General features: G+C 51.9%; 1 protein-coding gene across 2 annotated transcripts in view; it reads right to left on the bottom strand.

Annotated features, from left to right (window-relative positions):
* The window catches only part of RPS6KA2 (ribosomal protein S6 kinase A2), a 279,876-nt gene extending 278,594 nt beyond the window's left edge, over positions 1 to 1,282 (bottom strand). For both annotated transcript variants that reach the window (XR_006267302.1, XM_043457442.1), the window contains exon 1: positions 1,264 to 1,282. The gene's annotated coding sequence lies outside the window, so the exon portion shown is untranslated. The remainder of the gene's footprint in view (positions 1 to 1,263) is intronic.
* Between the last annotated feature and the right edge of the window lie 22,092 nt (positions 1,283 to 23,374).

Here is a 23,374-nt window from a genome sequence, read left to right on the forward strand (position 1 = left end):
GATCATTCACTTTTTATTCTACTGACACAATTTTTATGTCTAATAAGGAAATCTAATTCATACAAGATGATGATATTGAGGAATTTTTTTCCAAACAAATTCTTCATATTGGGCTGTTAATAAAAATACAATGAGACTCAGAGAGGAAACCCCCCAAATGTATGAAAAGTAAAACACTGGTATTCAGTGATAAGCATTGTTTATGTCAGCAACCAAATGCAGGACTGGCTACTCTTGGCCCCAGCTTCCTCTGCTCCAAGATTACAGATCCTGGAACACAGGGGCTCCGCAGGGCCCTGGGCCCCAGTCCCACAGTGAGTCACAGAGAAGCCGTCACTTTTCAGAGCAGCTCCAGAACTACATGGGTTCTGGTGGCCCACCACCTGGACAGGGCCAGGGAAGCAGGACTCTTAGAGTCCAGCGTGCCGACAACCAGGAGCAGTTCTGTCTAGTATGACCAGGACGTGGTTTGATGTATTCACGTAAATTAAATAAGCCTGACCCACACCCGGGCTTCTGTGACCTGTCTGGAACCCACAGGGATCGGGCCATTGTACCTGCCAAGCCCGTGGAGAATCTATAGGCTGGACAATGAAGGCCGCCGCTGTTCGCGGGCACAGGTCGAGTTATTATTGCTGGGAGACACAAAACGTCCATAAGTCCATCTTATAACATCCCTTACCCATAATGTCAGTATTTCAACCAGACAGCTGCTCAAAATATTACAAGAAATCTACCTCCATCCAAAATGATTCATTTTAGGCCAGATTCCTAGAAGAGCTTCCAGAGGACCCTGAACTCCGCACACAGTAGAATCCTAAAGATGGCCAGCCACCAGCCCACTGGCCCCGGGGGGACAGCCCTGCCCAGCTCTGATGTCTCATTTGCTCGTCGTGAAGGCACGGAAAGATTTCAAAGAAGCACTGTGCATGAGGTCACACGCGCCACCTCCCCAGTGGCTTCGGATTCAGAATGAAACTGTCTTCCTGGAAAGCTGGGTGACATTCCCAGGGTGACGCGCAAGACAGACCCCTGCTGTATGAAGACGTTATTACACAACTCTGGGCAACATCGGAGAATTCAAATCGTACTGCAGGGGGGGCGGGGGCGGCTTCCGCTCTTCCAAAAGCACACCACTGTCTCTGCTGGCCTTTGGGCAGCTTAAAACAGCCCCCAAAGCGAAAAAGACTTCACGCTGAACGTTTTTTAAAAATGTAAGTGATATTCACGTGGAGAAAAACAAGCCGAGCTGGTGTCACTTACCTTGGCCGACACAGCTGTCTTCGTCTCGAGCGAGGGCGGGTCACCCTTGTCCTGTGGGGGCAGAGAGTGGAGAAAAGTCCTTTAAGTCACAGGACGTCCTGGACGGTCGCTGCTCAGGGCGGACAGCTACACGGACACTCACCAAGGCTGGCAGCTTTTTGTTTCTGAACATGAATCTCCACATGGTTGTCAATAACTTGAGGAGTTTCACTAGCTCTCAGAAAGCCCGTCAGTATAAACACCGAAAGAAGGGAACTTGCAAACTTTTGTGCAACTTTTACATTCAGCCAAAGGAAGTGATGTCCCATACCCAACCTCAAAATGTAACCGAAAAAAAAAAAGTCACTTGTTAATCTCCAGACACACAGCCTTCGGCTAAGGAGCTGTGGTTATCACTGAGGGCCGGCCAGCATCTTAGGGTGACCTTGAGGCCCTCCGTCCCAGAGAAGGTGCTCATTCAGCTGCAGCAGGCAAGACTTCTAATCTGTAAATAGCCTAACGGACACCGAATTAAAACTCCAATCACGTTCGGCCATAGGGGTTCGGCCTGGAGACGCACACAGCTCCCTGCCTCTCCTTGTCTAGACTCGAAACTACCATAACCTGAAGATTTTAATTAGCACCACGACTTGAGGGTCTCGAGAACAGAAATCACAGCTCTGCCTGCTTCTGCACATAGCATCCTGGGGGCACACTTGTCATTTTCCAATGTATTCCTCATTTTGCCTCTGTTCTCTGTTCTGAGGCTCAAATCCACTAAAACATGAGCTGGAGAAAGTGGATAAACTTGTCTCTTTCACCCTTGACTAATAACTGTAGCTCAAGGCTCAGAAGACAGAAAGGCCAAACTCCCTTCTCCATGACTTTGGCCCCCCTCCTGCCTAACAGGCTATAGGAAGGGGGCCCCATGGAGACCACACCTTGAGAGAATTCCTGGTCACCAGCGCTGCAAGTTCACCTGCAGTGCCGCTGAGTCTTCACACCGGTGACAGGGCGGGTACCAGCCAGGTCTCCAGTTCCCTTATGTCCCTGCCCCTCCATGGTGGATGGAGTTTTACAAACTCCCAGATCCGGTAACTCAGAGCCTCTGGAGACGGAACCCCAGCCCATCAGCGCCCGTATCGCCTCCAGGTGCGGCCAAGGCCGCAAGCCCCGCTCCGCGTCCGTCTGTCCTTGCTCTCCGACCCCCAGCTGGACGATGAATGTGGAATGGCAGGAAGACGCTTCCTTCTATGTGATCTACTGCTTATTTCTGCAGCTCCTACCCCGGCCTTTGCTACACGGGGCATAAGGGGCAAACGCCTGTGGTCTTTCTCCCCCCAGTTTCTCCCTCCTCGGCAAACGTCCCCTTTCCTCCAGTGGGAAGCAGATTCCACGCAGGCTGGTGAAAGTGACCCCACCGCTGCACTTCCCCACCACGGGCAGGGGCGTGACTCAGGCCCTGTCATTCGCCTGGTGCAGTGCCCGGCACAGAACCCAGGCCAGGGAAGGCCTGTCCAGTCCGGGGAGCCATGGGGCCACTGCGCAGATGCTCCGGAGTTTGTTGGCCGGGAAATGGGCCTGGGATCAAAGAGGGAGACAGAGTCAGCGTGCTGCTGACAGTTTCAGGACCGTTGGATTCAAAGCTGCCAGAAGCCATCTCTTTTCAATGACAGGAGGAGATAAACTGCCAGTTTTAACTTCAGCTAGTCTGAGCTGGTTTCTGCAACTTGAAAAGGAGGCCTAATGACACCTAAGTGGTACGTTTACAAATAAATGCCTAATAGCAAGAAATGGGGGCCCCTAAAACCCCACAACACGTTGCGTTCACCCACTACCTCTCTCAACCCACAGCCAACCCCAAAAGGAGCACCTTCTCATGTGGGGTTCACCCTGCAGGGTCTCCTGACCCGGCCACCTGGGAACCTGGGGGCTGTACACACAGACCACGCAATGTCTGGGACTCTCCCTGAAAAAGACTTGGGGATGAAGTGACAACGCTCATCATTCTGCAGACACACCAGCCCCGTCGTCCCCTTCTCTCCCTCTGCTGCCCCCCAGCCGGTCCCCCCGCTCCACGGGCAGCCAGACCCAAATGTGGGCATGTGGGCAGGGGCTTTTCCAACTGCAGAGTGAAGCCCCGGGTCCTCCTACTCTGGCCCCGTCCTGGGGGTGCTGGACAGCGCAGAGCGCCCTCCCCATCCCGCTTCCACCGGAGCAGGAGAGCCGGGGGCAGGTGCCGGGGAGCCAGAGAGGGCGGGGGGCGGACAGGCCGCTCCGTCTGGCCCGGCAGGAAGTCCTGCCTCTGAGTCAGCCCCTCTCCGCTCCTCCCTCCTCCCCAGCCCATCCCGTCACGTCCCCGCCGCCGCGCTCTCATCCCAGTGTGTCTGCGTGATTTCAAGACCGTCACGCTAGCCCACCATGGAGAACAAGCCAGAGGAGAGACGGTGCAAGACCCCTCGTCCGAGCAGACTGAACTCCAGGTGCGTTTCGTGAAGGGGAAACTGGTCAGACAAACCTGGGCAAGCAAATATTTTTGTGCTTTGTGGATTTGAAATAAAATACCAGAGTTTTCTAAGCCAAGGATCAATGACCATTTGGGGAAGACTATGGCTTGACGACCTTCATAAAGGCCCAGAGAGCAGCCGTGTGTCACGGGACACACACGAGGGCCACATGCTCTGTGTTCAGTGTTGGGATTTCTGGCCTGGATGGCGAAGCTTCCCTCGATGCTTGTGGGTCTTCTCAATATCCGGTTTTGAGTATGTAAAGCTGACAGTCCAGTCTTATAATGTAAGAAGGTCAGCCTCATTCCCAGAGTCCCTGTTTCCTGGAAGGCTCGGTGCATAGTCCTTAGATGCCGAATTTAGACAGGCAGGCAGTTGATTGAATATGCTCTTAATTCCCAAATGAAATTAGTGGGGTTGACTCTTGGAAAGCCAGGGTGTGCCTGGAGGGTCACTGGTGTCCTGAATTCACCAATGTGCACAGAAGTGATGGCTGCTGGTCTCAGAGAAAGCTGGGGCTCCCGCTCCCGCCCAGCCCCTCCCCAGCCAGCACTGCTGACCTTCCAGGAGAAGCAGCCGCCGGGGGCGGGCACCCAGGCTGTGGGACAGCGGGCCAGAGTGTGCTTCCAGGCACCAGGCGCTAGGCAAGGCACTCAACCACTGTGCCTGGGTTTCCGAGTATGCAAAGTTGAGCTGAGGTGGTCTCGGGGAGCCCAGAGAAACAAGCTGTATGTGTCAGACGTCTGGCATGCAGGAGCCTCAAGCAGAGTTGAGCTTGGGGATGATGCAGGAAGAGGAAGGGTCCCCCAGGTGCAGCAGTAAAGAGGAGCCCCAAGACAGCCCACGCTGCTCTGAGAGCACTGGCCTGTGCGTCTGTGACCCCCAGGAGTCGACCTCCAGGGGCTTGACTAGATCTAAGGGTCCTTTAGGACTTCCCTGGTGGCTCAGACGGTAAAGCGTCTGCCCGCAATGCGGGAGGCCTGGGTTCAAACCCTGGGTCGGGAAGATCCCCAGGAGAAGGAAATGGCAACCCACTCCAGTACCCTTGCCTGGAGAATCCCATGGATGGAGGAGCCTGGTGGGCTGCAGTCCATGGGGTCGCAAAGAGTCAGACACGACTGAGCGACTTCACTTTCTTTCGCTTTCAAGGGCCCTTTATTCCACCTGCCAGCTCAGGAGGGTGAGAGAGCAGGGCAGAGACAGCAGAGGGCAGCAGAGACACTGGCACCCAGGACTGTCCGGCTTGACCGGAAGGCCACACTGGACGCCGCCTGGGGCCTACTCCTTATACAGAGGCCAGAGATCAATTTAAGGGTCTGCCATTTGGAAGCATTTAGAGATGACCAAAACAGCGCCCTGACGCTGTTGGGCTTATCCAGCAGACCCTCTGCCGTACTGAGTCACAAACGTCTTCGGATGGTGGCGGCGTGGACGCCCACCCCCGCCCCCAACTCCCACGGCCCTGCGGCAGGGCGGCTGCAGACGGTCGGTCGGCCCTCCGGCCCGCGGCCCTCGGTCATCGCGGCGGCTTCCCCGCCCAACCTGCATCGTCCGCCAGGGGGCAGCAGAGGACGCAGCCTGGGAGAGCCCGCCCCCCGCCCCGGACGCGCGCGGCTGGACAGTCCGCTCCTGGGGCCTCACTGATGCGCACCCGGGGATAAGGCGCTGCCCTCACGCGGGGACCGACTGGAGGAAGGCGGGCTTGTTCTCCACAGCCTCCCCTTTCCAGACCCTCCTTAGGACCCAAAGCTCCAGAGGTCCATGGGCTGTCTGGCTTTTTATGGACTCCAGTGGGTTAATGCTTCCCTGGTGCGGTCACACAGTAAAGAATCCGCCTGAAACCCAGGAAACGCAGGTTCGACCCCTGGGTCGGGAAGATCCCCTGGAGGAGGGCATGGCAACCCACTCCAGTATCCTTGCCTGGAGAACCCCATGGACAGAGGAGCCCGGCGGCTACAGTCCAGGGGGTCGCACAGAGCCGGACAGGACTGAGCGACCGGGCAGAGCAGAGAGGGTCACAGGCGTGTCCCAGCCTCAGCCGTCAGCGGAGGAGCCCGCCCTCCGCAGCCGCTTGCTGGTTTCGGGGCTGCGCCCCGTGTCCTTTCCAGATAAAACGAGTCAAGGCGAGTGTGGCGGGTCCCAGGGGAGGCCACGCCTGTTCCGAACCGGCGCCCCTCCTAGCGGGTCATCGCTCCCTCCCCTCCGCCCCGGGGCCGGGCCGGGCCGTGATAACTGGGAGGAGAGCAGCTCAGAGCACATCTCCCCCCACGGAGCGGCAGATAAAAGCGCCCAAGGGCTGTCTCAACTAGCGCACTTAGAGGGCAGGGGGGGGTGGGGCACAGAAAGGCGGCTCAGTGAATAAGTGAACTGTGAGGAGGAAGGAAGGAGCAGAGAACCCCCAGGGGCTAAGAGAGGGGGGCCAGGGGCGGACCCCCACTGGGAGGGTGCACATAACAGGGGATTAAGCATTTAGAATGTCTAATTTGACGGTATTTAGTGCACCCATGGTGTTGTGTAGGGCGGCCCAGTGGTAAAGAATCCGCCTGCAATCCCAGGGTCAGGAAGATCCCCTGGAGGAGGGCATGGCAACCCACTCCAGTGTTCTTGCCTGGAAAGTCCCATGGACAGAGGAGCCTGGTGGGCAGCAGTCCATGGGGTCGCAAAGAGTCGGACACGACTGAGCAATTTAGCACGCAGTGTTCTGTAACCATCACCACTATCCAATTGCAAAACACGTTCATCGCTTTGAAAGAAAACCCCATACGCATTAGGCAGTCACTCCCCGCTCTCCCCCAGCCCCAGCCTGGCCCAGGTCCTGGCCATGCAGTCTACACTCTGTCTCTGTGGATGTCCCCTCTGGAAGCTTCTCATCAGGGGAGTCAAACTGCAGAAACACTTAAAGCAAGGTTCACTTCACATGGGGCCCTGCAGGGGGCGCTCTCCCTCGCGCCAGCCTTGTGTCACCAGAGAGAAGACGCGGGTTGAGACTTACATTTTAATGATGGAGGACACTTTTCACCTGGGGATGTCACCTCTGGCTTTAAGAGAAGAAGGACGGTGGCAGGGCTTGCAGCCAGTGAGAAACTCCAGCTCTTCCCCAATAAACTTTGGTTCAAAATGACCCTCACCAGTTTCCCCCTAAAATATGGCCCGCTTGTCTCAAGCGGCAGTTCCTCTGCTCTCCCCAGACAAACTCATTTTTGCTCACACAGGCTCTCTGCTCTAAGGCTGACAATGTGTGGCTTTTTGTGTGGCTTTGTCCACATTGCAGCGTGTGTCTGGACCTGATTGCCTCGTTTGTCCACCCGCAGTCTGCTTATCCATTCCTCTGTGGACGGACACTCCAGCTGCTGCCAGCTATTGGGAATTGTGAGCAGTGCTGCTGTGAGCACGTGTGTACATGCATGATCATGCATGTACACAAACACACATGCATGTGTGTGTGTGAGTCCCTGGGTATATATCCAGAACTAGAATTTCTTTGCTCCTACAAACAGCAGGAGGGTAGAAAATTGTATCCAATGGCAGCTGGTGCATATTTTGAGAAACAGGAGGTCTGACAGTCTGTCACACGGGGAATAAATGAATGAACCACTGTGGAGAGGACGTCTCAATACCAGTTAATCTGAAAATGCACATATCTTGTGGTCAACAATTTCACTAGACTAGGGACAAAAATTCTAGCATATGTTCATGAGACATTGAGCACCGCTTTAAAGAACAAAAAAAAATGGAAGTCATCTAACTTGGCTTCTTGGTAAGGGAAGGGAAAAATAAGCTGATATTTTTCATACCGTGAAATACTACATAGCACTCAAAAAGAATAGAATAGAACTACATAATTGACAGGAATAAATTTCAAAAATTAAAAAGTTTCAGAAGGAAACATAGACTATGATTCCACCTATGGTAACATCACTGATAAACATGAACTATTGCGGGCTGAATCGCACTCCCTCAGAGACTGAAGCTGTAGCTGCTGGTGCCTTAGAAGGTGACTGAGGGGGACACGTGGCCTTCACAGAGGCGATTATGGGGGACACGTGATCTTCACAGAGGCGATTACGGGGGACATGTGGCCTTCACAGAGGCGATTACGTCAAATGAGACCACGTGGCTGCCCGAGTCGCGTATCAGGAGAGACCAGGGCCCAGACACACAGAGGGCCGCCTGCCTGGGACACGGGGAGATGCCAGCCGTCTGCCAGGCCGGGAGACACATCTTGGAAGAAACCACTCTGCTGACACCTTGATCTCGGGCTTCCAGCCTCCAGAACTGGGAGGAGCTAAGTTTCTGTTATTTCAGCTGCCCAGTCAAGACCTTCGTCACAGCAGCTCTAGCCGACTGAACAGCCTCGGAAGCCAGAGCATCCCTTTGTGGGGCCACCCAGAACAGCCAGAGAACCAGATCAAAATAGTCATTGAGTGTTTAAACAATCGTAGTAATTAGACTTGAAGTATAAGCCAATCCCAGACAGTGAAGAGCCCACTGGGATTATTTTGTGGACATTTTAACACACTACTTATACTTTTTCTGCACCTGTAGAAAATTCCCACTTATCTTAAATAGAGACTCAAGTGTCCTCAACATTGCTTTGCAAATCAATCCAGTGTGGTCAGCAAACCCAGGCTGGACCCTTTTCCTGACTCTGAAATGCTCTGTGCCAAGCTGTGGACCCAGCTTGGGCAATAACACATGTGGCCTGTGGCCATCTTGTCCAAATGACAACTGAATCCGAGTAGAACGTCAAGGTCTTCTCCCAACCTTTGAGGACCAGAACTCTGTCTAAAGAAGCAGTATGGTGGACCACAGTTCAGAGAGAACATTAACCATCTCGTTCCTTCCTCTCTGCCTCCGTTTAAGAAGGCCACCAGAATAAAGCGGGACTGGTTCTCAGTCCTGGGGAGCAGGGCCAGCTGCCCTGACCCCCCTCCACCCCCCAGCACAGGCTGGGTCCCTCCAGGCCTGATCGGCAGGTCAGAGGAAAGTGGCTACACAGCTGAGGCACATCTCAGACCTGCGTGTGAGCCAGGTCCTTAGAATAAACGTCTTTTCTTTCTCGCTCAGCCTGTCTGTCTGTCTAAGAGACATGGGTTTGATCTCTGAGTTGGGAAGATCCCCTGGAGGAGGGCATGGCAACCCCCTCCATTATCCTTATCTGGAGAATCCATGGACAGAGGAGCCCGGCAGGCTACAGTCCACGGGGTCACAAAGAGTCGGACACGACCCAGCAGCTTAGCGCAGCACACCCTGCTGGTCTGTTTCATTGGGGAACCCTGACCAGTTCAGGCCCTTTCGTTCACACCGCGGCTCTCACTGCTGAAGACAGAAGAGTGTCCCAGTCCTCGTAATTCTGAAGCCTTCCCGCTTGATGTAAAGCCTCTCCCTGCCCAGGAAGCAGAGGCGGGACCTGGGCTTTCTCTCTCAGACACTCCACGTGGCGCCACCCACGAGGCTGCCCGGGCAGCTCAGCCCAACTCTGCGGGCCTGCGGACGGAGAGAGGATTTGCTCTGCTGGTTTCTGGGAGCTGTGGCTCTTTTCTCCTCCTTACTACAGGCTTGACTGTTTCTAAAGTAATTACCTTCTGCACACAGTGTTCCAGAAAACACCTGAGGAGCAGCAGTTTAGACGCCTGCCTCCCTCGGTCCCCACGGTAATCCATGAGGTGCAAGCATCCACGCTTCTTATGATGAGACTAACAAAGGCAGAGGGTCAGGGCTTTTTCCAAAATCACACACCTGATGGAACTGGGAGTGAAACTGAGATCCAAAGCCTATGTTCTTAACCATTATAATTTGCTTCCAATCATTTTGCTTTTTAAAAGCACTTATGAAAAAGGGGGAAAAAAAAGCACTTATGGTTTTACTCCCTCAATCTTGTCTATATGAGATTTCAGTCACTCAAATGTGTTTTTAGAATGTGTTAGATATTTTGCCAAGAGAAGCCTATCTCTCTTCCCCTTTGTTTGAGAAGGTCAATAATCTGACAAAATAATATCAGATAATAACTGAGCACATGAAAGTTGTCTTGCTTTTTAACTCTAAGACCAAAAGGATTTTGACCAATGTGACCAGAAAAATATGCAAAGTTTCTTCCCCAATAATCCCTGATAAGCACTTCATATGACGCGAGGAAACCGGAATATATACCATCATCACCCTGATCATCAGCAGCGAGGAAAGCTGATGTCACTGCTAACTTCTACCCCCCATGGCGAAGCATCTCCACTTCTGTTGTTAGTCACTATGGACCAGGGCTTCCCAGGTGGCGCTAGTGGCAAAGAACCCACCTGCCAAATGCAGGAAACATGAGACCCAGGTTTGATCCCTGGGTGGGGAAGATCCCCTGGAGGAGAGCATGGCAACCCACTGCAGTATTCTTGCCTGGAGAATCCCATGGACAGAGGAGCCTGGCGGGCTACAGTCCTTGGGGCCACGACTGAAACATCTTAACACGCATGCACGTGGGCCAGGACAAGATAAGAACACACGAGTGGCCGTGGGATGGGCTTGCTATCTCCCCCACGCCCCGTGGGGCAGGAGGATTTGCATTGCCGGGGGTCGTGGGGGTGGTCTCCAGCCCCTCTCTAAGTGTGGCTGCTTCCGGCAACCCCCCAGTGACTCCGCATCCCACCCGCCTGACCCTGTCCTCCACGTGGTGCTGAGCGCACCTTGACTTTAGCTGCACATCACCTGATGGAAACCATCCAGTGTGGGAGGAGGCTGGAGCAGTAACACTGCTGGGCGTGTGTCTGGGGGCACAGCCTGGGGAACCGAGTGGATGGATCCAGCATCTGGCAGCTGACTCACACCCAGGCCTGGGCACCCGGACCATCCGAACTGGGGACCCACGCTCATGTGCCAGCCACAGGGGCAGCTGTAAAAGTGGGCACTGAGGACCACACGGTCACCACAAAGATGCTTCAAGAGAGGGAAGCCCAGTCAGGGGACCTTACAGTAGCTGCCTGATCTCGTCAAACTCACCAGGGTGAAGAGCAAACAGCAACACCACCCGCATGTCTTTAATTTTCATTCTAAAGCTCTAATTTTTAACCACAAACACAGCACTAAACTGAAGACAAAGCTAGAGCTGTCAATGAAATAAATAAGCTGAGAGCTTTAAGTCTATGTGAAGAAGAATGTGCTTGCTACATTTAACTTCCCAGCAGAGCCAAAACACTGATTCATTGCTTTGGAAAATCAAATTTAAAGAAGAAAGAGGGTCTTCCCTTGGAATCCACTCTAAAAAAACAAAGACGAATCCACCTCAAACGCAGAGGACGTGGGTTCGGTCCCTCGTCTGGGGACTAAGATCTCACACGTGTGTGTGCCTGCTAAGTCGCTCAGTCATGTCTGATTCTTTGTAACTCTATGGACTGTAGCCCACCAGACTCCTCCGTCCATGGCATTCTCCAGGCAAGAATCCTGGAGTGGGTTGCCACGGCCTCCTCCAGGGGATCTTCCCGACCCAGGGATGGAAGCCACGTCTCTTTACTTCTCCTGCATTGGCAGGCAGGTTCTTTACCACTAGAATGGTGGCTCAGAGGTTAAAGCATCTGCATGCAATGTGGGAGACGTGGGTTCGATCCCTGGGTCAGGAAGATCCCCTGGAGAAGGAAATGGCAACTCACTCTAGTATTCTTGCCTGGAGAGTCCCATGGACGGAGGAGCCTGGTGGGCTACATTAGTCCATGGGACCCCAAAGAGCTGGACACGACTGAGCGACTTCACTTTTTTTTTTTAGTCTGTGAAGCTCAACTCAGCCCACCTGCCACAACTACTGAGCTCCCAGGCCACAACCAGAGCATCCGTGCACCGCACCAGTCTCCCACGATGCAGCAAAGATCCCGGGTACCACAACTGAGACTCGATGCAGCCAAATACATAAAATTAATTTTTTTTTAAAAAGTAAAGAAAATTTCCCTAGAATTCAGACAAAAAGAATAAAGACATAAAAATAACTATGGGGAAAAAAAGAAACTCTCATGGATAGTTCAGGAGATGCAGTGGAGGATAAAAAGCATTTCAGAAGCAAGAATCAGAGGAATAGTTGATTAAAACTCTCCATCTTGGGCTGACGCCTCCAGTGTGCAGACTGGAAAGTCTCGCTCGGGGCGGGCACCGGAGGAGACGGGCCACCTGCAGTGACCGAAACGGGAGCGTTCAGGAGGTTTGCAGCCAGCTGTCCTCTCGCTGTGTCCTCTCGTGGCAGAACGAGGGTGAGGGCGAGCGCTGGGGTCTCATTAAACCCCACATATGAACCTGGGGCACTGTCCCTGCCACTCACACGCTGACTTTCCCATCACCTTCTTATATTTAACAATTATCAAATATTCTATTTTAATCAACTGTATACCAATAATTGTAATAATTCAAAGGAAACATAATAGTCTTGTGGTTACAGAAAATTAAATTTAAAGATCTGTTTCAATTTATGAACAGATTTTTTTTTTTTCTCAAGAATATATAAGGTGATGTGCTCAGTCATGCCTGACTCTTTTCAACCCTACAGGCTCTTTGTCTTTGGGATTCTTCAGGCAAGAATACTGGACAGTGTTGCCATTTCCTTCTCCAATAAGGTGATGAATGGATGACTTTTTATCAAATATCCATGTTTATCACATTAGGATGACATTCTAAGGGATGCAAGCGGAATGGAAAGCTGAATTCAAGGATCAGAAAGAGTCACAAAAATTTATGCCTGTTCAGAAAAAGCATTGTCTTGTATTTTTTCAGCAAAATGATGGTGGGTTATCCAATCGCTACAGTATTTAGATTCCAGGGGAAACATTTCAGAGTGTTACAGTAGCTTTATTTTGAAATGTCAACATGTTTAAATGCTAGAGGAGTTCCCCTTTGTAATTAGAAAAGCTTCGAGGCAAAAAGGCATTAGCTGTCTAGGGGCCGGCTCCTCACGCCCGCTGAGTAGCGCCTGTGTCTGTTTTGGGGGCGGGGAAGCAGACGCTCCACAGGGATGGGGGGCCGGGGGGCGCGGCTCCTTCTTACAAATCGGGCACTTGTTTTGCTTCTAGCAGTCTGGCAGTCCCTGGTGTGATGAACTTATTTACATCCCAGAAAACACCATTTCAATTAGGCCAGCTCCTCAGGAGTTCTAGAAAAATACTCTAAGTCAGTGACTTATCTGAGTCCCAGATGACAGTGAACTCCCGGGCCATCAGGCCCACGGAGCAGGAGTCCCGGCAGAAGGTCTTCTGTGATCCTGACGAGTCCAAGCCGGCGTCTGCCCTCAGGCACCCAGATCACAGGCCGGGGGTGAGATGCAGGTTCTGTGACTCGGTCCTTCTCCACGCCCTGGTCCCCTGTCTGGATGAGGTCTTTAAAAGAAGGGGGTGGGGAGGGTATGAAGGAGCCAACCAGCCTCATTGCACTTGGGTATATCTGTGTGGTGGGCATTCCTTCACTGGAGATGATTTCCAATCCCACTGGCCTTCACCTCATCATCTGTCCCAGGGCAAAGGTTTTATTTCATGAGAGGCACTGGAAACGCAAGGCCTTAATCGCAAAGAACATTTACAACGTAAAACAACTGACCCATGATGCCTCACTTTAGCTTTCAAAACAGGAAGAATCCGGAAGGAATAAACCTTGGACTCTACAAAGGGATCTGGATAAATGCCCAGAGCTTAGCTATCCCGGAAACGACAGTGAGCGGCAGAGTTCCCCAGCCTCTCACGGACTCAGTGTCTCTGCAGAAGGAGGCAGGGAAAGCACTGTCAACCGCGGCGTCACCCCTCTCATTGGGGCTTTTCAGAAGGGTTTTCATCAGTTTCGTAATGACTGGCCTGTGTATCTTTAAAGGACACTGATCATGTGCTTTTAAAGAAATTTAAAGCATTTAGAAGGATCTGATATGCTCGACTTTTGGTAAGCATAACCAATAGTTATGGATCCAAAGGAAAAACATAGAGGATCCAGAGAAACAAAAATGAAATAGAAGGCGTTGGTAGAGGGGGAAGTCAAGGAAAAAGAAAGGTTTGCATGACTCTTAACAAAACAGATTTTATCTTTATAATTATTTTAAATTTTAAGCTCTAAAAATATTTTATACTAAAAATATTTCACATGCATATCCTCACATACATAATTTTAAATCAATGAGTATATTTGGATGCAAACGTTTAATATTTTGAGAAATCACATTTGTTAAATTTATGTCCTATCACTTATTAATTATATAAAGAGTTTATAACTGATTAGAGGAAAGGGATTAGGAGGAATAATTAAATAGTCTTAAAGGTGTGCAATTGCAAAAAGCCAGGGTGGGTGGGGTGAGGGGCATTTTAGAAAATATTTTTAAAAATCCCTCCCTAGACCTCAGCAAACACAAAACAGACGTGAATGACCTAGTTGGTTACAGGGACTCTTATTTTAACTTATTCATGAAAAAATACTGGACAATAGACTACACAATAAAATAAGATTTTAAAGTAAGACCCAGTCTTAGATTTTGGAGGCTCAAAATAAGGTAGAATTCTGACACCAGGACATGGGGACAGTCCCTCAGCAAAGCCACCTCCTCCGCTGGTGACACCAGGTGCCAGGCAGGAAGTGAGTGTTTTCGGGTCACCCTTCGGTGGTGGGGAGGGGCTACAGCAGGCCCCCCAACCCCCAGATGGAGAAACTGAGGCACGAGAATTGGGAGAACCATCCAGGTGCACCCAGCCCACCAGTGACCCAGAATATTCCCTGGACTAAATTACACCAAAGTTCAACCAGTGGTTGGAAGCTTTACTAAGGAATAGAGAAAACCAGACAAGCCACCTTATTAATAAAAATAAAATAATCTACTCACGTATAACTATAAGGTTAAAATGCACTTATAGTTACCACTTTCAAGGTGATCGTCTCTGTGATCAGGTGACAGACAGTACATAACATGTTTATAAAATGACAAAATGAGAGCAAGTGGAACAATTTTTAAAGCCTACATTGATTTTATGTCATTCCTTTTAAACAGTACTCCTTAAATACTGCATACTAAATCTGTCTCTTTGACTCTGAGGCTTTGCACAAACTAATTAGCACCTTAAAAAAAAAAAAAAAGAATGTCCAAAAAGGAGACCCAGAAATTATTGTGCAGTTTCACTAAATATTCTCCAAAAGGAAAATCAGAAGTATTTGAGAAATGAACTTCCACTGATGAGGCATGCATGTGGGTGTGCTAAATCACTCAGTCATGTCCGACTCTTTGTGACCCCATGGACTGTAGCCCGTCAGGCCCTTCTGTCCATGGGATTCTCCAGGCGAGAATACTGGAGTGGGCTGCCATGCCCTCCTCCAGGGCATCTTCCCAACCCAGGGATCGAACCTGGGTCTCTGACGTCTCCTGCATTAGCAGGCGGGTTCTTTGCCACTAGCGCCACCTGGGAAGCCCCTGGTGAAGTATACGGGGGGCAAACTGTTTTTAAACCCTGTGAGTGTTACCTGGGCAGGTATTAATTAATAAGATGTGATCGCATCTGCGGCCCAAGTGTAACAGAAGGCAGTGCGTGCTTGGTCACGCACCGTTCACAAGTGCACCCCCACCATGCTGAGAGGTGGACTCGAGTGCCAAGTGACGGGCTTCTGCTTCCCACACGGTTTTGTTAGGGTGACATCACAGGTACGGGCCCTTAAGCCCCGCGCACCTGGTCGGTCTGTGAGGTGCCGACCAGCTGGGTGTGCCTGCCCTTCACCCTGGACCTGGCCACGCTGGAGGTCAGAGACAGGGAGGGCACAGGTGCAAATCCGCTAAGAAGGAAGAGCCTCCTGGGGGCGGGTGTCCTGCCCCAGCACGGGCTCCTGGGCCCTCCTGAACCCCAAGAGACCCGGGGCTGGGCCCCAGCACTCACAGAGAAGAAAAGAGGTGCTAAGCGAGCAGGAGAAGGCAGGCCTCTGGGTCCTGAGCCCCACATGGCAGGGAGCCCTCAAGGTCTGAGTCGCGTGGACCCCAGGGCAGGGGTCATCCCAACAAGTCAGGCAACGAGCCCTGAACTACAGACCCAGCCGGGCCCACCGGGAGCCAAATGCCCTTGAATTGCCTGGATTTCCTTGAAACCATGTCCCACACTCGGACTTTCCCTGGGTCTGGGTCTAAGACCCACTCTGTTCCCCTCTGCTGCACAGTCACGGCAGAGTGAGAAGCTGGGAAACGAGGGATGTCTTATTTTGGATAAAATCTAGAAAACGTCCCTGAATTTTCCGGCTGCATTTCTAAGCCATCTTCTCAAATTCAAACATTGAAATGCCCATGGGGATGAGCAAAAAAGGCTGAAAATTGCTTCTAAGATGTTCGAGGATGACTAAACACAAGGCTGCTGAAAACTGCCTCTGAAACCGCTGCTGGCATTCCCAGTCTGGGCTTGTGGATCCCACGTTGTACACACAGGGGCCTCTGAGAATTTTCCTCTTGAAATTCTCTCAGGTTGTTGAAGTCTCTGAGGATTCTAGTGGTGGTTTTGATCATGCTTCTGATCTCCATAATTGGTTTTCAAGAGTTAAGCGCTACAATGAGAAATATTAAATATGACTAAAACCTAGACAGCGTATTAAAAAGTGGGGACATCACTTTGCCACCAAAAGTCCGTATAGTTAAAGCTATGGTTTTTCCAGTGGTCATGTATGGATGTGAGAGGTGAACTATAAAGAAAGCTGAGCACTGAAGAATTGATCCTTTTGAACTGTGGTGTTGGAGAAGACTCTTGGGAGTCCCTTGGACTGCAAGGAGATCCAACCAGTCCATCCTAAAGGAAAGCAGTCCTGAATATTCATTGGAAGGACTGATGCTGAAGCTGAAACTCCAATACTTTGGCCATCTGGTGTGAAAGGCTGACTCATTTGAAAAGACCCTGATGCTGGGAAAGATTGAAAGCAGGAGGAGAAGGGGATGACAGAGGATGAGATGGTTGGATGGCATCACCGACTCAATGGACATGAGTTTGAGCAAGCTGTGGGAGTTGGTGATGGACAGGGAGGCCTTGTGTGCTGCAGTCCATGGGGTCACAGAGTCAGACACGACTGAACAACAGAAAAATACCACATGGACATGAAAGTGAACTAGTGAATAAGCCGCAGCCAGCACTAAAGTTTCCTATCTTGAGATAAATTATGACCCTCAGAGCTTGATGAAAGGTCCAGGCATTACCGAGAGAATTTTATATTTACATATAAGGATCCTCTATTTGTGTGTTTTATCCTCTTTTTGGTTATTACTCATCAGTCTTACAAATTCTGTCAAAGATGTAAGCATTCTGTGCACTCCTGTTCTCCGAGGGGACAGCAGAGCCGTTCTCGCTCTGACCGTCCGTGACCCGCGCATCTTCACGGACAGGAGGCTGCCGTGCGGCTGTGATGCGAGAAGCGCCGGGGTAGTCGGGCTTCCATCAGAGATGACGGACGCGGCGCACGCGCAGGAGCAAATGGTGCGCCGGGCGGCCGCGCAGGCAGCGGTCCGACCCTTCCCCTCTCCTCCGGCGGCGTCCTCATCAATAAGAAAAAGAAACGCGCCTCCCCGCTGCAGCGTGCCCGCCGTACACGCGGCCGGTTTACAGTCTAGTGAGTTCTTGGGCTCCGGGCCAGCCGTGCCCGGCTCCTCCTGGGCTGCCCAGCCCGTCCCACGCGTCGGCGCAGAGCCGCGGGCTGGCCCGGAGCGTCACCCCCTTCCTCAGCTGCGCGGTCCCGCGTGCACAATTACGGGGGCACGGCCTGTGGGGTGTGTGCTCCGAAGCACCGCCTGGGGTCCCTTCCTGAATCTAAAACTGCGCTTCGTTCTGTTGCTCGGGGAAATGTACAGAAATCCTGTCTAGCAATTTCATTTCTCCCGGGTTCCATCAAAGGCTCTTCTCCCGAGAGAGCCGCCCCAGCCGTGGTTTGGGGGAGCCCAGTGGTGTGACTCACCCCCTTATCAGTCAGGGCCATCTGGGTCAGGGAACCCAGAGGACCCGGGCTCACCACCCCCAAACTGTGGGAGTGGTCGCAAGGAGGAAACTGAAACCCAGAGGAGAACTCTGCAGAAATGCATATGGACCGTCCTGAACCGGCGTGAAGCCGTCACTTCTGGACCCGCCCACGGGAGGGCCACACTGACCGGACACCAGGTCACCCACACAAGATGTGACCTTTCGTGTGGAGACACTGATGGACCCGCAGACTAATTCAAGGGCCTCCTCACAGGTAAGGCTCCCCCCGTGCCTCAGTGGTAAAAACCCGCCTGCCCCTGCAGGAGACCCAGGAGACTTGGGTCCAATCCCCGGGCCAGGAAGATCCCCTGGAGGAGGAAATGGCAACCCACTCCAGTATTCTTGCCTGGAGAACCCCACGGGCAGAGGAGCCTGGCGGGCTACAGTCCGTGGGGTCGCAAAGAGCGGGCCTCGACTGAGCGAAGCACCACGTGACAGGTAAGTAGGGTTGTCCGAGGTGAGTTCTCATTATAAAAATAAACCACATGTCTCTAACCCAGCTTCAAATACGGTAAAAAGAAGTCCTTCACAGCCACCAAAACAGCGCGACCTCTAGGCCCTGCCCGAGCAGAGAGTGCGCACGCCCATGGGGATCCCAGGACAGGGCTGGGACCCAGGGTCCCGGGCAAGTGCACTCAGGTACCGTGCCCCCTCTTCCCGCCCGAGCGTCGGAGCTGAGCCGGACGCTGCTTCCGCGGCCTGCCCTGCGTTCCCGTCCCCCTTCCGCGGTCTCACCTCCAAGTCCTCCCCCAGCCTCTGGACGCCACGCCCCCGGCCGCTGTCCGTGGTGCTGAGCCCAGCAGGCCCTGCTAGGTCTGCGCGGCCTCGGCACCTGGATCCTTCCCGTCCTGAAACCCTCCTCACTCAGGCTTCAGCACCACAAACCCCTCCTCGGCCACACCCAGGATTTCAGAAAACGTCCTCGGCTCTGTCTGCCTGCCACGTGTGTCCACAGCCCGACCTCGTCTTGCAACTTCCCTCCCTAACCTTTGCTCTGGTCCAAGCAGTCGTGGGCTCTCACGCGGACAAGTGCAGAATTGTCCAGCACAGCGGCCAGGCTGACCAGTGGGGGTTCGAGGTGCGTGTCAGGAGAACCCAGAGGTTCCCACCGGCTGAGTCTTGCAGCTCCGTCCTTACCAAGGTCTGGAAAGACCCTCCCCTCCATGCGCCCCCCACCACGTCCTCCCCACACTCACTCTGCCCCACCTCCGGCCACCCCACTGTTCCTCGCTGTTTCTGCACGGCCCGCACTCTCCTGTTTGCTGAGCCGCTGCCAGGCCCTCGCCCTCCCCACCTTTATTCACGAGGCCCGCCCTGGCCACACCGGCTCCACTTCCGGCTCCCAGTTCCCTCCCCCATCCTCGGGCCTGGTCACTTCCCACTGACGTGGTGGCCACGATGGCACTGGGCTCAGACCTCCTGCTGGGGGCCCAGCTGCTTCCCACTGGGAACATATCCAGTCCTTAGCCACTCTCTCCTCGCCTGCTCTGTGGTCTCTGCGCTCCCTCCCTGTAAATCTGTTGCATGTCTAACCCTGTCTCCGCATCAGCTCTGATCTCTCCTTTCAGCAGCGGTTTGGGAAACCTGGATCGACACAGAAGGAAAGGTGAAGTCAGATTCCTAGCATCACTACCGGGAGTGACAGAGTCACCAAAAATCAAAGAGCTAAAAGTGGAAGATTAAACTATAAGCTTGTAGAAGATGAACAGAGGAGGGGTAAACTTCTGTGACTCCAGAGTGGAGTAAGAGGTTTAAACGGAAAAGTCCTCCAAGGCTCAAACCATAAGGCTGCAAACAAAAGTGGATTTGAAAATAACACCTTTATTATTTTGATCCACTAAAGGACAGAGTTACTGTACAGTGGCTATATCAGAACATGAAACAGGTTTATAAAACTCACAAGGAACAAACAGCAGGAATAAATAAGGACAGGGGCTTCCCTGGTGGCTCAGCTGGCAAAGAACACGCCTGCAATGCAGGAGACCTGGGTTCGATCCCTGGGTTGGAAGATCCCCTGGAGAAGGGAAAGGCTACCCACTCCAGTATTCTGGCCTGGAGAATTCCATGGACTAGGGACTGTATAGTCCATGGGGTTGCACAGAGTTGGACATGGTGAGCGACTTTCACTGAATCCAAAGAAAAAGACAAAAATTCAAACTCAGAAATGGGCGAATGGTATGAACAAGTGCTTCTCAGAAGAAAAAACCCAAGTGGATACCAAGCTTATGATGAAGCCATTAAATTGTTATTAATTAGAGATGTGCAAGTTAAGTCAACAAGATTCTCCTGTACGTGGCTTGGTGAGGCTGAATGCTGGGCAGTGCCAGGGGTCATGGGGCGGGCTCTGTGCATGCAGGGGTGCAGACGGGCATAGTGTGGGGTCCGGGTGCTGTCAGTGGTCACCCAGGGAAGTTCTCTCCATTGGGATTCCATACAAATGTCTAAATATACCCGAAGTTGGTTGTGAAATAAACCAGCGTGCCCACCAGCTGCGGGGGTGCTTGTTCAGGGGAGGAAACCTCACACTGTGTGCACGGCGATGACCAGCAGATTAGGGGGAGGGAACACACGTCGCCAGGATGGCTGGACACGCTCCAGCATGTGTAATGGGGCATGGTGAGCGCGTATGAGGCTCCCCTGCTCCTATTGTAAATGGAGAGAAACAGCCGTGGGAATTTCCCGATGTCTTCTATGTGCACCTAGACAGCCCCAATGGGGTCTCAGGGCGTCTGTTAATGGCCCCAAATCAAAACCCACAGTGCCTGACGCTCATATTGGGGGATGTTTGCACGAACTTTTGACCTCCTAAAAGCAGAACACTCTGAGGATATACTGAATCAATATTTACTCTAAAATCAATGTTTACTAATTTAGAAAGATAGCTTACGTGTTCAAAAATTCTCCTTAATCCTTGGATCAAAGGCAGGCATCCCCCAACCTTTTAAAATAAATCCAGAAGAGCAGTTTTGGAAATCTGAGTCCAGCCTGCAAGCTACCGTTACATCATCAAGCAATGAAAAGTCTCGGCTAATTGTTCTTCTGAATCGAGTTATCATATACATAATTATCACATATATAATAGCTCTCAAAGATTAAAATTCACTTAACAAGAAAATTGCCTGGAACATAATGCAGTCTTTCTTTCTCCAGGGATTCCAAAGTCATCTCTGATATTTCAGTACCTGTTTCAGGAGGTTAACTGTGAAGCTGGACAATCATCATCAGTTCACTGGAGACTTTGAACTGTGCAGAGGGAATGTCTCATAAGGGCTTCCCAGCTGGTGCTAGTGGTGAAGAACCTGCCTCCCAGTGCAGGAGACGCAAGAGACACAGGTCCAATCCCTGGGTCGGGAAGATCCCCTTGAGAAGGGAATGGCAACCCACTCCAGTATTCTTGCCTGGAGAATGCCACGGACAGAGGAGCCCAGTGGGCTACAGTCCATGGGGTTGCAGAGTTGGACACGATTGAGCACACACACAGCGTTTTATAAACCCTCACCACATCACATCTTGGAAGATGGGGGGATGAAAGCAGGTCTCAGGGTCTCACAGGGGTCCCCGCACCTGCAGCCCCTGTCCTCCGAGCTCACTGAAGCCCCCTTTGCCTTCAGTTCAAATGGCCCTTTAAGAGGGCTCCCCGAGACAGCGTGGTGGAGAGGGGTCCCCAGTTCCTGTGACACCCTGCCAGGCCTGCAGCGTCCTCTGCATCTCTTGCCATGAGGGAGACCCTGACGCCGGGTGTGTCTGACACCTGGCCCCCTCGTCCTGCTCGATGGTGGGCTCGGGGGAGCTCAGGGGACCTGCTCCCAGCACCCCCTGGGGAGGCACCGCTTCAACCCCTCAGTTTAGGAACCATTTTAAAGTACAGACTTCAACCCCCTCAAAGCCCCCACCTGCCCAGCTGCTTGTTTTCAAGCCGTCTAGGGAGCAGAATGGTTTAACAGCATCACGTGTTTTCCTCCTTTCAGCACTACCGCTGCGCCACCAAGAAACAGGCCACGAGGCGTTCGGGGGGTTATAAATTCAGTGATCCTGTTCAGAACTAGACAGCACCCAGAAAGAGACCTGCCCTACAAGTCAAAAACCTCTCCCTTCCTAACAGAAAATAACTGAAGACAATTCAGAGGAAAAGCAGTCTCATAGGCTGTGCTTTCAGATGACCCAAACCAAACGATGCGCCCCCCGCACGGGCATCCCTTGTTCTCTGGGTCCCGTTCTGTGCTCTCCACCCTCCGGGGGCCCAGGGGGTGTGGCGGGTCCTGGAGCAGGGACGAGGAGCCCCACCTGAGAAGCCCCCTCCCCGCTCCTGCCGACCAGACCCCCATCACCTCCCCAGTTTCCTGCCACCAGCCAAACCTGCAAAGCGAGTCTGCTGAAATGAGGCTTGATTATGCTGAGCGCTGATAAGATTAAAAGGAATTTGTCCTACATACTATCATTCATTTTCTGGGTGTATTTGTAGTATGTTTATTAGTCTCTGAGGGCTGACGTGACAGAGCTCCCAAACTCGGGGACTGAAAACAAGACACCCTCGTGTCTCACAGCCTGGAGGCAGGCAGTCTGAGACCAATGTGCCAGAAGGGCCCTTACCCCCTCTGAAAGCTCCAAGGAGCATCCTTCCTCGTCTCTTCCGGCTCCCGGCGTGGCTGGCAAGACGTGGTGTCCCTTGGCCTGAGGATGGTGACCCAGTCCCTGCCTCCATCACCTCACGTGTGTCCGTGTCTCTTCTCCTCTCCGTGTGATGCCACCAGTCACACCGGATCAGGGCCCACCCTGAGGACCTCACCTTCCTGTTTGCATCTGCAGAGTCTGTGTTTCCACAGAGGGTCCCGTTCCCAGACCTCCTACAGCTCTTCTCAAGAGGGCTCAAGTCAACCTGTGACTGCATTGGAACATTTACCTTCACTATAAAGAAAACCCTTTGGGAAATATTTTTACAAAGGAAGTGTATTAAATTATGGCTGAATTTAGAGTACATTATGGAGTAATAACATGGGAGATAGACTAGACTTTTATCAATACCTCACCTTCCACCAACACATTTATGGTGGGTATTTAAGTTGAATTGTCTTGTGCCTAAAAAGCATAGGGACTAGTGGTACCTAGTCTTCTATTTGGCTCACAGCACGCACTAAATAATCACTGTCCAGTTGGTTGATAGTTACTGATCAACTCCATGTTCCTGGTATACACACATCTTGGAATAATAAACATGGAATATGTTTAAAGCTTCCCAAAGACACTGAGTGGCTTTATCCCTAAGCCTTCTAATTGCAGCCAAATCATCCTTACTGGGATACCACACCATATTTTTTAAAAGATTATCTGTAAAGCCAATTATAATCAAGAACCATTTTCAAATGTTGGCTATGCTACCCAGTAAAGAACAAAGAGAAAATATTTTAAAAATCTAATCTAAAAATCATATGAGCTCTTTTATTTAAGGCATGGTAGAGCAGAGATAAATATCTTCCTTTCAAATTGCTCATTATTATTCACTGAAGCTCAAGGAAAATATCTTGGCAACATGTGCTAGTGCTTTCCGAGGAAGCCTTTAAAGCTGGAAATATCTGAGCCTGGCATCTGAGAGAGCTCTGAGGGATGTGCCATTTTTTGTGCACGACCTATGAAAGGGACAGTGATCAAAAACCACTTCTTCTGACTGTG

The sequence above is a fragment of the Cervus canadensis genome, chromosome 33, assembly GCF_019320065.1.
Source record: "Cervus canadensis isolate Bull #8, Minnesota chromosome 33, ASM1932006v1, whole genome shotgun sequence".
Taxonomy (NCBI): Eukaryota; Metazoa; Chordata; class Mammalia; order Artiodactyla; family Cervidae; genus Cervus; species Cervus canadensis.